We start from the raw sequence: 10613 nt of genomic DNA, 5'->3' as shown, positions 1-10613 counted from the left end.
AAATTTGTTTTATGATTCATTTTGTTTTTCAGAATTGTATACATTCACAACCTTAGGAAATTATTAAACGTTAGAACTATACAACAAATAATGGCGACATGGCGTTGAACTTTAGAAATCACCTAGTTTTGTATATCCACTTTACATAAACGGAATCTGAGAGTTAGAATAGAGAAGTCTGAGAGTTAGAAAGTGGAGGTAATTTGTTCTAGTTCAGACAGCAAGTTATTTCAAAACTGAAGCTAAAACCTAGAATGGAGTGGTACTTCTCTCTCTGAGGGAATAAAGAAGAAACAAGGAGAATTTTCTGACCTAGAAAGAATGAATCTATGGAAAATTCCATTTTTAAGTTTATTTCTTGGAATAGAGTATACCTTTTTCCTTTCACAAGTTGTATTGATTTGCCACTTGTTTGCATAACTTTAATTTTGGAAGTAAAACTTCATACCTCTCTATGTGTGCATGCATCACTCCCCTTCCACCAGATCTTTAGTGCCACAGCCCTATTGCCTTCATTCTCTAGCCCTTCCTCCTTCCCTGCTCATCTGTTCTAGTAACCAGTATATTTTTCACAAAATCTAAGAATTGGAATAGCATATTTCCTACATTTGTACTAGTCCAACCTTTAGAAAATTAGGCTGTTAGAAGTCACAGAGGGAATTGGCAGCTGTTATAAGAAAAAGCAAAAGGATTATGCCAGACTTCATAAATCTTGGCATATTTGAGAAAATGTCCCAATATGTTATATATGCTTATTCATGTGTGTAAACCTTTGGCTATTATGCCTTTTCAGTATAAATATGTTTTGCGTTATAAGTTGATCTGAGTGTAGAATCAGTTTATTAATCTATAGGAACCCAAATACCTTCCTTGCTTTGCTAAATCTCTTTGCTTCAAAATCCTACTCTTTTGCTCTTATTTTCTTTCTACATAAAGCAGCAAGGCGAGTAGGGCAGGTCAGAGTGGTCAAGAAGCACATTCTAGTTCTCTCAAACTCTGCTATCTCTTTAGCTTTAGTGACAACTACCTTTTGATCTCATCTCGGACAGTTTTAAGATCAAACCATAATAGCTATGTTTTACTAGAGTGTAAAAGTGCTGCTTAAAGAACTGGGAAACCAGCAAGAAGTGGAGAGACAATCAAAAGGAGAAAGTAATGTAGCTACTCTCCAAGCTGGATACACACAGATTTTTGTTCTTTAAGAACAATGAGGACACTAAAAATTTATACAAAAAGCAATGTACAAGTATAGAGAATATCACAAGTCAGACTGATCACTTCACTAAAGGTTTAAACAGCCAGTTTCTCTGAGAAATTATGAGGTGAAACTAACAAAAGACATGTCTGCTTGGTAAATGAGCTCATCATAGAGTTTTTTGCTCTGGGTCATATCAGACCCCATGTAGGGCAAGTCATGAAACATGCTGAAGCAGTAAAACCACTGAGGAAAGGGGAAAACAATAGAATTTAATGACCATAGGAAGATCCTGATATATGTGCTCTGCTGGCCTAAGAGCAATAAATAAATCTGTATAAGAAATACTAATTGCTAATCACTCTTTTGATGTCGACAGTTTCCAAATTTATTTTTAATAAAACAAACTGTTTGATTTGTGAAATGAAGTCTTATATGGAATCCTAATATAAAATAAATGAAGAGTAAAATTGATGAAAGCAGAGCTTCTCTGATTGTAGCATCTCCACAAGCATAATTTGGAAAACACTGGGTTATGGCATTCAAGACTCCTTTAAAATGCAACAATATAACCAGGGAGTTAGAACATGTTAAGGTATTTTCCAAAAACACTCTTGGAAAAATTAAGTAAACCACATCTCAGATACTGTGCTCACTGCGAGTCCTGCAGGCCTAGTGCGCTTTATGGTGGCCAACGCAAGGAAAGTTACTTTGGGCTGGTCAACCATGGGCATAGCTTGGAAACCACGTTGGGCACCAAACTGTAATAGGGCAGGGAGAGGGGCACTCCAGACCCCGCAAACTGCCTGCTCTAAATGGGTTCTGCCATCTGCCACATCAACACAAAACATATGAGACTTTAGTGGAAAGGAACTTTAATACAATTAGGAAACAATACAGGAAAGGCAAAGAATCTAGTTTTTAAATCAAGCACCCAAAGTTACCCGTCTCCTCGTGGGTAAAACTCCATCCAAATGGGATTGGCCCAGAGCAAGTCCCCAAAGCCTGCCACAAGTCTAAAGCATCTTCCAGTGGGGACCCACAGAAAAGGGTCAGAAACAACCAGACAAGCCTGGAAGGAAAAGAGCAAAATCAAAATCAAGATAAAAGCCGCCATTTCACCTCCCCTTGGGTCTCTCACCCACATCTGTGTCACCCAGTCCACGATCAAAAGGCAAAGTGCAGTTTCTTCATGTGTCTCTTGGCCCCATGTGCCTCCTCCAGGTCTCCTTCTGGATCTCCACCCTGCTTCCTTCCTTCCTCAGTTTCCTCTGCAGCTTCTTCTCTCCCTGCTCAGCTCCACCCTCCATTTGGGTGGGGCAGGGAACCTGGATCCTCCCCCTTTCCTGGGGACCACCCTGTTACACTGGGAGCTATATTTTTTAGGAGGAGCATAGAATCTGAATTTATCCAGAATAGGATTCCCTATGTTTTGCAGTGGAACTGGGACTTGGAGTCACAGGTCTTTTAAATTTTGCCTCTGCCATTTAATACCTATTAATTTGGCGAGTTCATCTTTCTCAGCACAATGTCCTTATCTCTACATTGGGGAAAGTAATGGTGGTGGTGGTGGTGATGATGGTAACTGAAAATAAAGTCTCAATGAAGGTTATATAACAGTGTGATTTCCATAAAAAGGGGAGGTTCCAGGTTCCCTGCCCCCCTAATGAAGGGTGGAGCTGGGCAACAAGCAGAAGCTAGAAAAGCCTTTGGAGAGAAGACTTGGATATAGAGAAAAGACTTGGTGAAGGGGATATGGGAAGAGGCACATGGAGCAGAGAGGCATGTCAGTAAGAAGGGCACTTCTGCTTCTTGGCTTTGGACTTGTATCAGAGACTTGGGGGACATGGAAGGAGACACTTGAAAGAGATGTGGGTGAGAGACCTGTGGGGAGGCTGACAATGGCAGCTTTTATCTTGATTTGTACTTTGATTTTGCTCCTTTCCTCCCTGACTTGCCTGGTACCTTCTGTCCCTTTCCTATGGTTACCAGCTGGAAGGTGCCTTAGAATAGCGGCAAGCTTTCAGGCCTCAGTGGCTCTGTGTTAGGCCAACCCTGTTTGGCTTGGGCATTTATCCATGAGGGCATAGGTAACTTGGGGTATTTTATTAGAAAACTGTCATCCTTCCTTCTGTGTATACTTCTCTTTGTGTGTATACGAATCCTATTAAAGTTCTTTTCTGTTAATAGTCTTTCATACTAGGAATATCCTTTGTCTTTATGCAGTGGATGGTAGAACCCATTTAGAGTGTGCAGGTTTTGGGGGTTCCTGTGATACCCTTCAGTTTGCACTCTTAACGGTTGGACAAAGAGTTTATGAAATACCTGAAGTAAGAATTTGAACTCCAGAAGCAGTCTGACAGATTTTACTCTGTGAGAACCTTTTCCAAAAACAAAAATTTGAATTCAGTTTATATAGTAGGAACTTTTCAGTTAATGACATTAAGAATATAATTATTCTTTTTTTAAATTTTTTAAAGATAATAGGTCAACTTTTTTTTATTTATTTATTTTAATTAATAAATTTTATTTTTATATTCCCCATACAATTGCAATCCCCCCATTCTGACCCCAATCCCTTCCCTCCCGCCCCACCACCCCAAAAAGTGTCTCTGGTTCATAGTTTTTGTTGATTTTGATTTTCACTTTCTTATAGTTATTCATTTTCCTGGTCCCTTATTTAAGTATTCTAGATTCCTGCTATGAGTGAGACCATCCGGTATTTTTCTTTTTCTTTTTGGCTTATTTCACTGAGCATGATCCCTTCCAGCACCATCCATGTTGCTGCAAATTGCATGTGTTTATCTTTTTTGAATTCTGAGTAATATTCCATGGTATATATGTACCACATCTTCTTGACCCAGTCATCTATTTTGGGCATTTGGGCTGTTTCCAAAGCTTAGCTATTGTAAATAGTGCTGCTATAAACATAGGGGTGCAGGTGTTCTTTGGAATTGATGTTTCTGTGTTCTTTGGGTAAATACCTAGGAGTGGAATTGCTGGATCCTGTGGAAGCTCTATGTTTAGTAGGTCCAGAAATCTCCACACAGCTCTCCATAGTGGTTGGACCAGTTTGCACTCCACCAACAGTGCAGAAGAGTTCATTTTTCTCCACAACCTCGCCAACATTTGTTGTTGCTAGTTTTTTTAATATGTGCCATTCTCACTGGTGTAAGATGGTATCTCATGGTAGTTTTGATTTGCATTTCCTGATTGCAAGTGATGTTGAACATTTTTTCATATGCCTGTTGGCCATTCGCATTTCCTCTTCAGAGAAGTTTCTTTTTAGCTCCTCTGTCCATTTCTTGACTGGATTATTTTCTTTGTTGTTGTTGAGTCTCATCAGCTCTTTGCAGATTTTTGTGATCAGTCCTTTATCATTAGTGTTGTGTGCAAAAATGTTCTCCCAGTTGGTGGGGTTTCTCTTTGTTTTTGTTATTGTCTCTTTTGCTGTGCAGAAGCTCTTTAATTTGATGTAGTCCCAGCTGTTTATCTTTGCCTTCACTATCACTGCTTTGGGTGATGTGTCTGTAAAGATGTCTTTGATATGCAAATCCCGTAGTGTTTCGCCTATATTTCCTTCTATGTATTTTATGGTTTCAGGTCTTATGTCTAGTTCTTTAATCCATTTTGAGTTGATTTTTGTATATGGTGTGAGGTAGTGGTCAAGCTTCATTCTTTTGCATGTAGCGACCCAGTTTTCCCAGCACCATTTATTGAACAAACTTTCTTTGCTCCAATGCATAGTCTTTGCTCCTTTGTCAAATATTAGTTGACCATAAACCTGTGGGTTTATTTCTGGATTTTCTATTCGATTCCATTGGTCTGTGTGTCCGTTCTTGTTCCAATACCATGCAGTTTTGATGATTATGGCTTTGTAGTATAGTTTGAAGTCTGGGAGTGTGATGCCTCCATTCCCTTCTTTTTTTTCAGGAGAGCTTTGGCTATTCGGGGTTTTTTGTGATTCCATATGAATTTCATCAATAATTGTTCTATTTCTTTGAAGAATGACATTGAAATTTTGATTGGAATAGCATTGAATCTGTAGATTGCTTTTGGTAGGATGGCCATTTTAATAATGTTTATTCTCCCAATCCATGAGCAGGGGATGTCTTTCCATTTCTTTGTGTCTTCTTCTATTTCTTTTAACAGTGTTTTATAGTTTTTTTTGTATAGGTCCTTTACCTCTTTTGTTAGATTTATTCCCAAATATTTGTTTTTTTTGTTTCAATAATAAAAGGGATGGTTTTTTTGATTTTTTCTTCTTCAGATTTATTGTTTGTATATAGGAAGGCTACTGACTTTTGCGTGTTGATTTTGTATCCTGCCACTTAACTGATTGATGAGTTGAATTAGTTTTTCTGTGGAGTTTTTGGGGTTCTCTATGTATATTATCATATCATCTGCAAAGAGTGATAGTTTGACTTCTTCTTTTCTTATTTGGATTCCTTGGATGTCTTTCTCTTGTCTTATTGCTCTGGCTAGGACTTCCAGTATTATTTTGAAAAGCAGTGGTGAAAGTGGACATCCTTGTCTTGTTCCAGATCTTAATGGAATTGCTTTTAGCTTTTCACCATTGAGAATGATACTGGCTGTTGGCTTGTCATATATGGCCTTATGATGTTGAGGTACATTCCTTGTATCCCAAGAATTTCAAGGGCTTTTATCATGAATGGGTGTTGCACTTTGTCGAAAGCTTTCTCAGCATCTATTGATATTATCATATGGTTTTTATATTTCTTTTTGTTGATGTGTTGGATAACGTTGATTGATTTTCGGATGTTAAACCATCCTTGTGTCCCTGGAATGAATCCTACTTGGTCGTGGTGAATTACATTATGGATACACTGTTGGATTCTGACAGCTAAAATTTTATTGAGGATTTTTGCATCAGTGTTCATTAGGGAGATTGGCCTATAGTTTTCTTTTTTTGTGTTGTCCTTGTTCGGTTTTGGTATTAGTGTAATGTTGGCTTCATAGAACGTGTTTGGTATTATCCCTTCCTTCTCAATTTTTTGGAAGAGTTTGTGAAGGATAGGCACCAATTCGTCTCTGAATGTTTGGTAGAATTCATTTGTAAATCCATCAGGTCCTGGGCTTTTGTTTTTGGGGAGGTTTTTGATTACCATTTCAATTTCACTAATTGTAATTGGTCTGTTTAGGTGTTCTATTTCTTCTTTATCTAGCTTTGGGTGATTGTAGAGTTGTAGGAATTTGTCCATCTCCTCTAGATTGTTGAACTTGTTTCCATATAACTGTTCATAGTAGTTATTAATTATTCTTTTGATTTCTGCTGTGTCCGTTGTGATTTCTCCTCTTTCATTTATTATCCTATTTATTTGTGCTTTCTCCCTTTTTGCCCTTGTGAGCCTGGCTAGGGGTTTATCTATTTTATTTATTTTTTTCAAAGAACCAGCTCTTGGTTTCATTGATCTTTTGGATTGTTTTTTTAGTTTCGATTTCATTTATTTCTGCTTTGGTTTTTATTATTTCTTTTCTTCTACTGGTTTTGGGTTTTTTTTGTTGTTCTTTTCTAGATCTTTGAGCTTCGAGATTAGGTTGTTTCTTTGAGTTCTTTCTTGTTTCTTGATGTGAGCTTCTATTGCTATATATTTTCCTCTTATTACTGCTTTTGCTGCATCCCATACATTTAGGAAATTGGTGTCCTCCTTGTCATTCAATTCAAAGAATTTTTTAATTTCTTCTTTTATCTCCTCGTTAGTCCAGTGGACTTCCAGTAGTGTGGGTTTCAATCTCCACGAGGTAGGAGAGTACCTTGCCTTCTTTTTATGGTTTATTTCTAGTTTGATGCCTTCATGGTCAGAAAAGATGGTTGGTATGATTTCAATCTTGGTGTATCTGTTGATGTTTGTCTTGTGCCCCAGTATATGATCGATCCTAGAGAATGATCCGTGTGCGCTTGAGAAAAATGTATACTCAGATTTTTTTGGGTTTAGTGTTCTATATATGTCTGTTAAGCCCAAGCACTCTAGATCCTTATTTAGAGCTTTAGTGTCTTTACTTATTTTTTGTCTTGTTGATCTATCCATTGTTGATAGTGGTGTGTTGAAGTCTCCCACCACGTATGTGTTTTCTCTGATGCCTGTTTTCAGAGATGCCAATAGTTGTCTGATATATTTTGGTGCTCCTTCGTTTGGTGAATATATGTTAGTGAGTGTTATTTCTTCTTGAAGTATTGTCCCCTTGATCATAATGTAATGACCACTGGGGTCTCTTTTTATCTTTTTAAGTTTGAAATCTGTTTTATCTGATATGAGTATAGCTGTTCCTGCCTTCTTTTTTGGTCCATTTGCTTGTAGAATTGTTTTCCATCCTTTAACTTTGAGTCTATTTTTATCTTTTGCAGCTAAATGTGTTTCCTGGAGACAGCAAAAGGTTGGGTTTTGTTTCTTAATCCAGGCTGCAACTCTGTGTCTTTTTATTGGAGAGTTTAGTCCATTTACATTTAGAGTTAGTATTGATATGTTAGCATCTGTATTTGCCATTGTGTTTGTCTTTCCTTTGATTTTATTTATTTATTCTTTTAATAACTTTCTTTGGCCTTCTTTTGTTGTTATTCGTCCCTCTGAGGTTTTGGCTTTAGGACTCCTTGTAGTATTTTTTGGAGTGGGGGTTTAGTCGTAATAAAATTCCGGAGTTTCTGTTTGTCTGGGAAGGTCCATATTCTTTCTTCAAAGAGGAAGGAGAGCTTTGCGGGATAGAGTGTTCTTGGTTGGCATCTGTTTTCTTGGAGTCTGTTGACTATGTCCCTCCACTCTCTCCTTGCCCGTAGTGTTTCTTCAGAGAAGTCTGATGTCAGTCTGATTGGTTTCCCTTTGAATGTTATTTGTTTCTTCCCTCTTGTTAGTTTCATTATTTTTTCCTTGTCTTGGATTCTTGGGAGCTTTACTATTATGTGTCTTGCTGTATTTTTCCTTTCGTCATGGAAGTTTGGTGTTCTTCTTGCTTCTTGTATATCAATTTTCAGATCCTTCTTCGCATTTGGGAAGTTCTCTTCAATTATATCCATGAATATTTTCTCTGTTCCTACATCTCTCTCTTCTCCTTCTGGGATTCCTATAACTCTTATATTTCCTTTCCTCATGGAGTCAGATAGTTCCCGAAGTCTTTCTTCGGTCTTTTTCCTTCGTACTTCTCCTTCCTTTTCTGTTTTAGTTCTTTTTATTTCTGTGTCTTCAAGAGTACTTATTCGTTCTTCCATTTCATCTATTCTGCTTTCATTGCTTTTCCCAGAGTTCTTTAGCTTCTCCATTAATTCTTTGATCTCCTGCATTTCTTTTACTTCCCTCTTTAGGGACTCAATTTCATTCTTCTGGTCATTAATTATTTTCCCCTTATCATTGTTTTCCTTTATGACTTCTGTCAGTTTTTTAATCACAGCAATTTTAAATTCTCTATCTGGAAGGCTCAGAAGTTCTTCCAAGTTACTGTCGTTGCAATCTGGTAGATGGTTTTCTTTTTGCGGTGTGCTTTTTTTGCTGAGGAGTTGCTGGGTTGCATGTGGTTTTTCTACTCCCTACTGCCTGTTTTCTAATTTGCCGTATTCCTTGTGACACTGTGTTGCTGGTACTGGCCGGCATCTTGGGCGACCTTCCCAGCTCACCACTGTCTCCTCTGGGGAACTTCTGCTGGGTTCACAAGTCTCCAGCAAAGAAAGGTCCCTGCTCTGTCTCCTCGGTGAGCCTTCCGTTGGGTTCACACAGTCTCCAGCAAGAAAGGTCCCTGCTGCAAAATGCCGGTGCAGGGGACGAGCTCCCCTACATGCCCGGTCTGTCCCAGCGGTGGGTGCTGCTCTCCTCTGGGCTGGAACTGCAGTCTAGAAGGTGCCCGGTGTGGGCAAGCCTCCCAGCTTACCTCTGTCTCCTCGGTGAGCCTTCTGCTGGGTTCACACAGTCTCCAGCAAGAAAGGTCTCTGCTGCAAAATGGCGATGCGTGAACACGCTCCCCTGCACGCCCGGTCTGCACCAGCGGTGGGTGCTGCTCCCCTCTGGGCTGGAACTGCAGGCTAGAAGGTGCCCAGCGTGGGCAAGCCTCCCAGCTTAACCTCTGTCTCCTCGGTGAGCCTTCTGCTGGGTTCACACAGTCACCAGCAAGAAAGGTCCCTGCTGCAAAATGCCGGTGCCGGGGACGTGCTCCCCTGCACGCCTGATCTGCCCCAGTGGTGGGTGCTGCTCCTCTCTGGGCTGGAACTGCAGGCTAGATGGCGCCCAGCATGGGCAAGCCTCCCAGCTTACCTCTGTCTCCTCGGTGAGCCTTCTGCTGGGTTCACACAGTCTCCAGCAAGAAAGGTCCCTGCTGCAAAATGCCGGTGCCGGGGACGCGCTCCCCTGCACGCCCGGTCTGCCCCAGCGGTGGGCGCTGCTCTCCTCTGGGCTGGAACTGCAGGCTAAAAGGTGCCCGGCGTGGGCAAGCCTCCCAGCTTAACCTCTGTCTCCTCGGTGAGCCTTCTGCTGGGTTCACACAGTCTCCAGCAAGAAAGGTCCCTGCTGCAAAATGGTGATGCGGGAACGCGCTCCCCTGCACGCCCGGTCTGCCCCAGCAGTGGGTGCTGCTCCCCTCTGGGCTGGAACTGCAGGCTAGAAGGTGCCCGGCGTGGGCAAGCCTCCCAGCTTACCTCTGTCTCCTCGGTGAGCCTTCTGCTGGGTTCACACAGTCTCCAGCAAGAAAGGTCTCTGCTGCAAATGGTGATGTGGGAACGCGCTCCCCTGCACGCCTGGTCTGCCCCAGCGGTGGGTGCTGCTCCCCTCTGGGCTGGAACTGCAGGCTAGAAGGCGCCCAGCATGGGCAAGCCTCCCAGCTTAACTGCTGTCTCCTCGGTGAGCCTTCTGCTGGGTTCACACAGTCTCCAGCAAGGAAGGTCCCTGCTGCAAAATGGCGATACGGGAACACGCTCCCCTGCACGCCCGGTCTGCCCCAGCGGTGGGTGCTGCTCCCCTCTGGGCTGGAACTGCAGGCTAGAAGGCGCCCAGCATGGGCAAGGCTCCCAGCTTAACCGCTGTCTCCTCGGTGAGCCTTCTGCTGGGTTCACACAGTCTCCAGCAAGAAAGGTCCCTGCTGCAAAATGCCGGTGCCGGGGACGCGCTCCCCTGCACGCCTGATCTGAATATAATTATTCTTAATAGAAGGGGCTTCTATTATAAATTGTCCTGACCTAAAGATATACTGATGCTCGATGGAGGCATTGCAGCATTGAAACTTTACAGTTTTTAAGATCACATTGCAGAGATGCAAAGGCATGGCACCCATTGTTAAGTATTCTTCTTCTTTTCTTAAACATTAAAAAAAAATTTATTTAAAAAATCATTTTATTTATGCATCCAGGAGCTGGGGTACAGGCTAGAGGTGCGCGGAGTGAGAGGACTCACCAGAGACAGAGTGGGGAGCCAGGAAAGGTCTG

The sequence above is a fragment of the Talpa occidentalis genome, unplaced genomic scaffold, assembly GCF_014898055.3.
Source record: "Talpa occidentalis isolate TD23 unplaced genomic scaffold, MPIMG_talOcc4v2.1 talOcc4.15, whole genome shotgun sequence".
Lineage (NCBI taxonomy): Eukaryota > Metazoa > Chordata > Mammalia > Eulipotyphla > Talpidae > Talpa > Talpa occidentalis.
The sequence above is the reverse complement of the archived record's forward strand: the minus strand, read 5'-3'. Positions refer to the sequence as shown.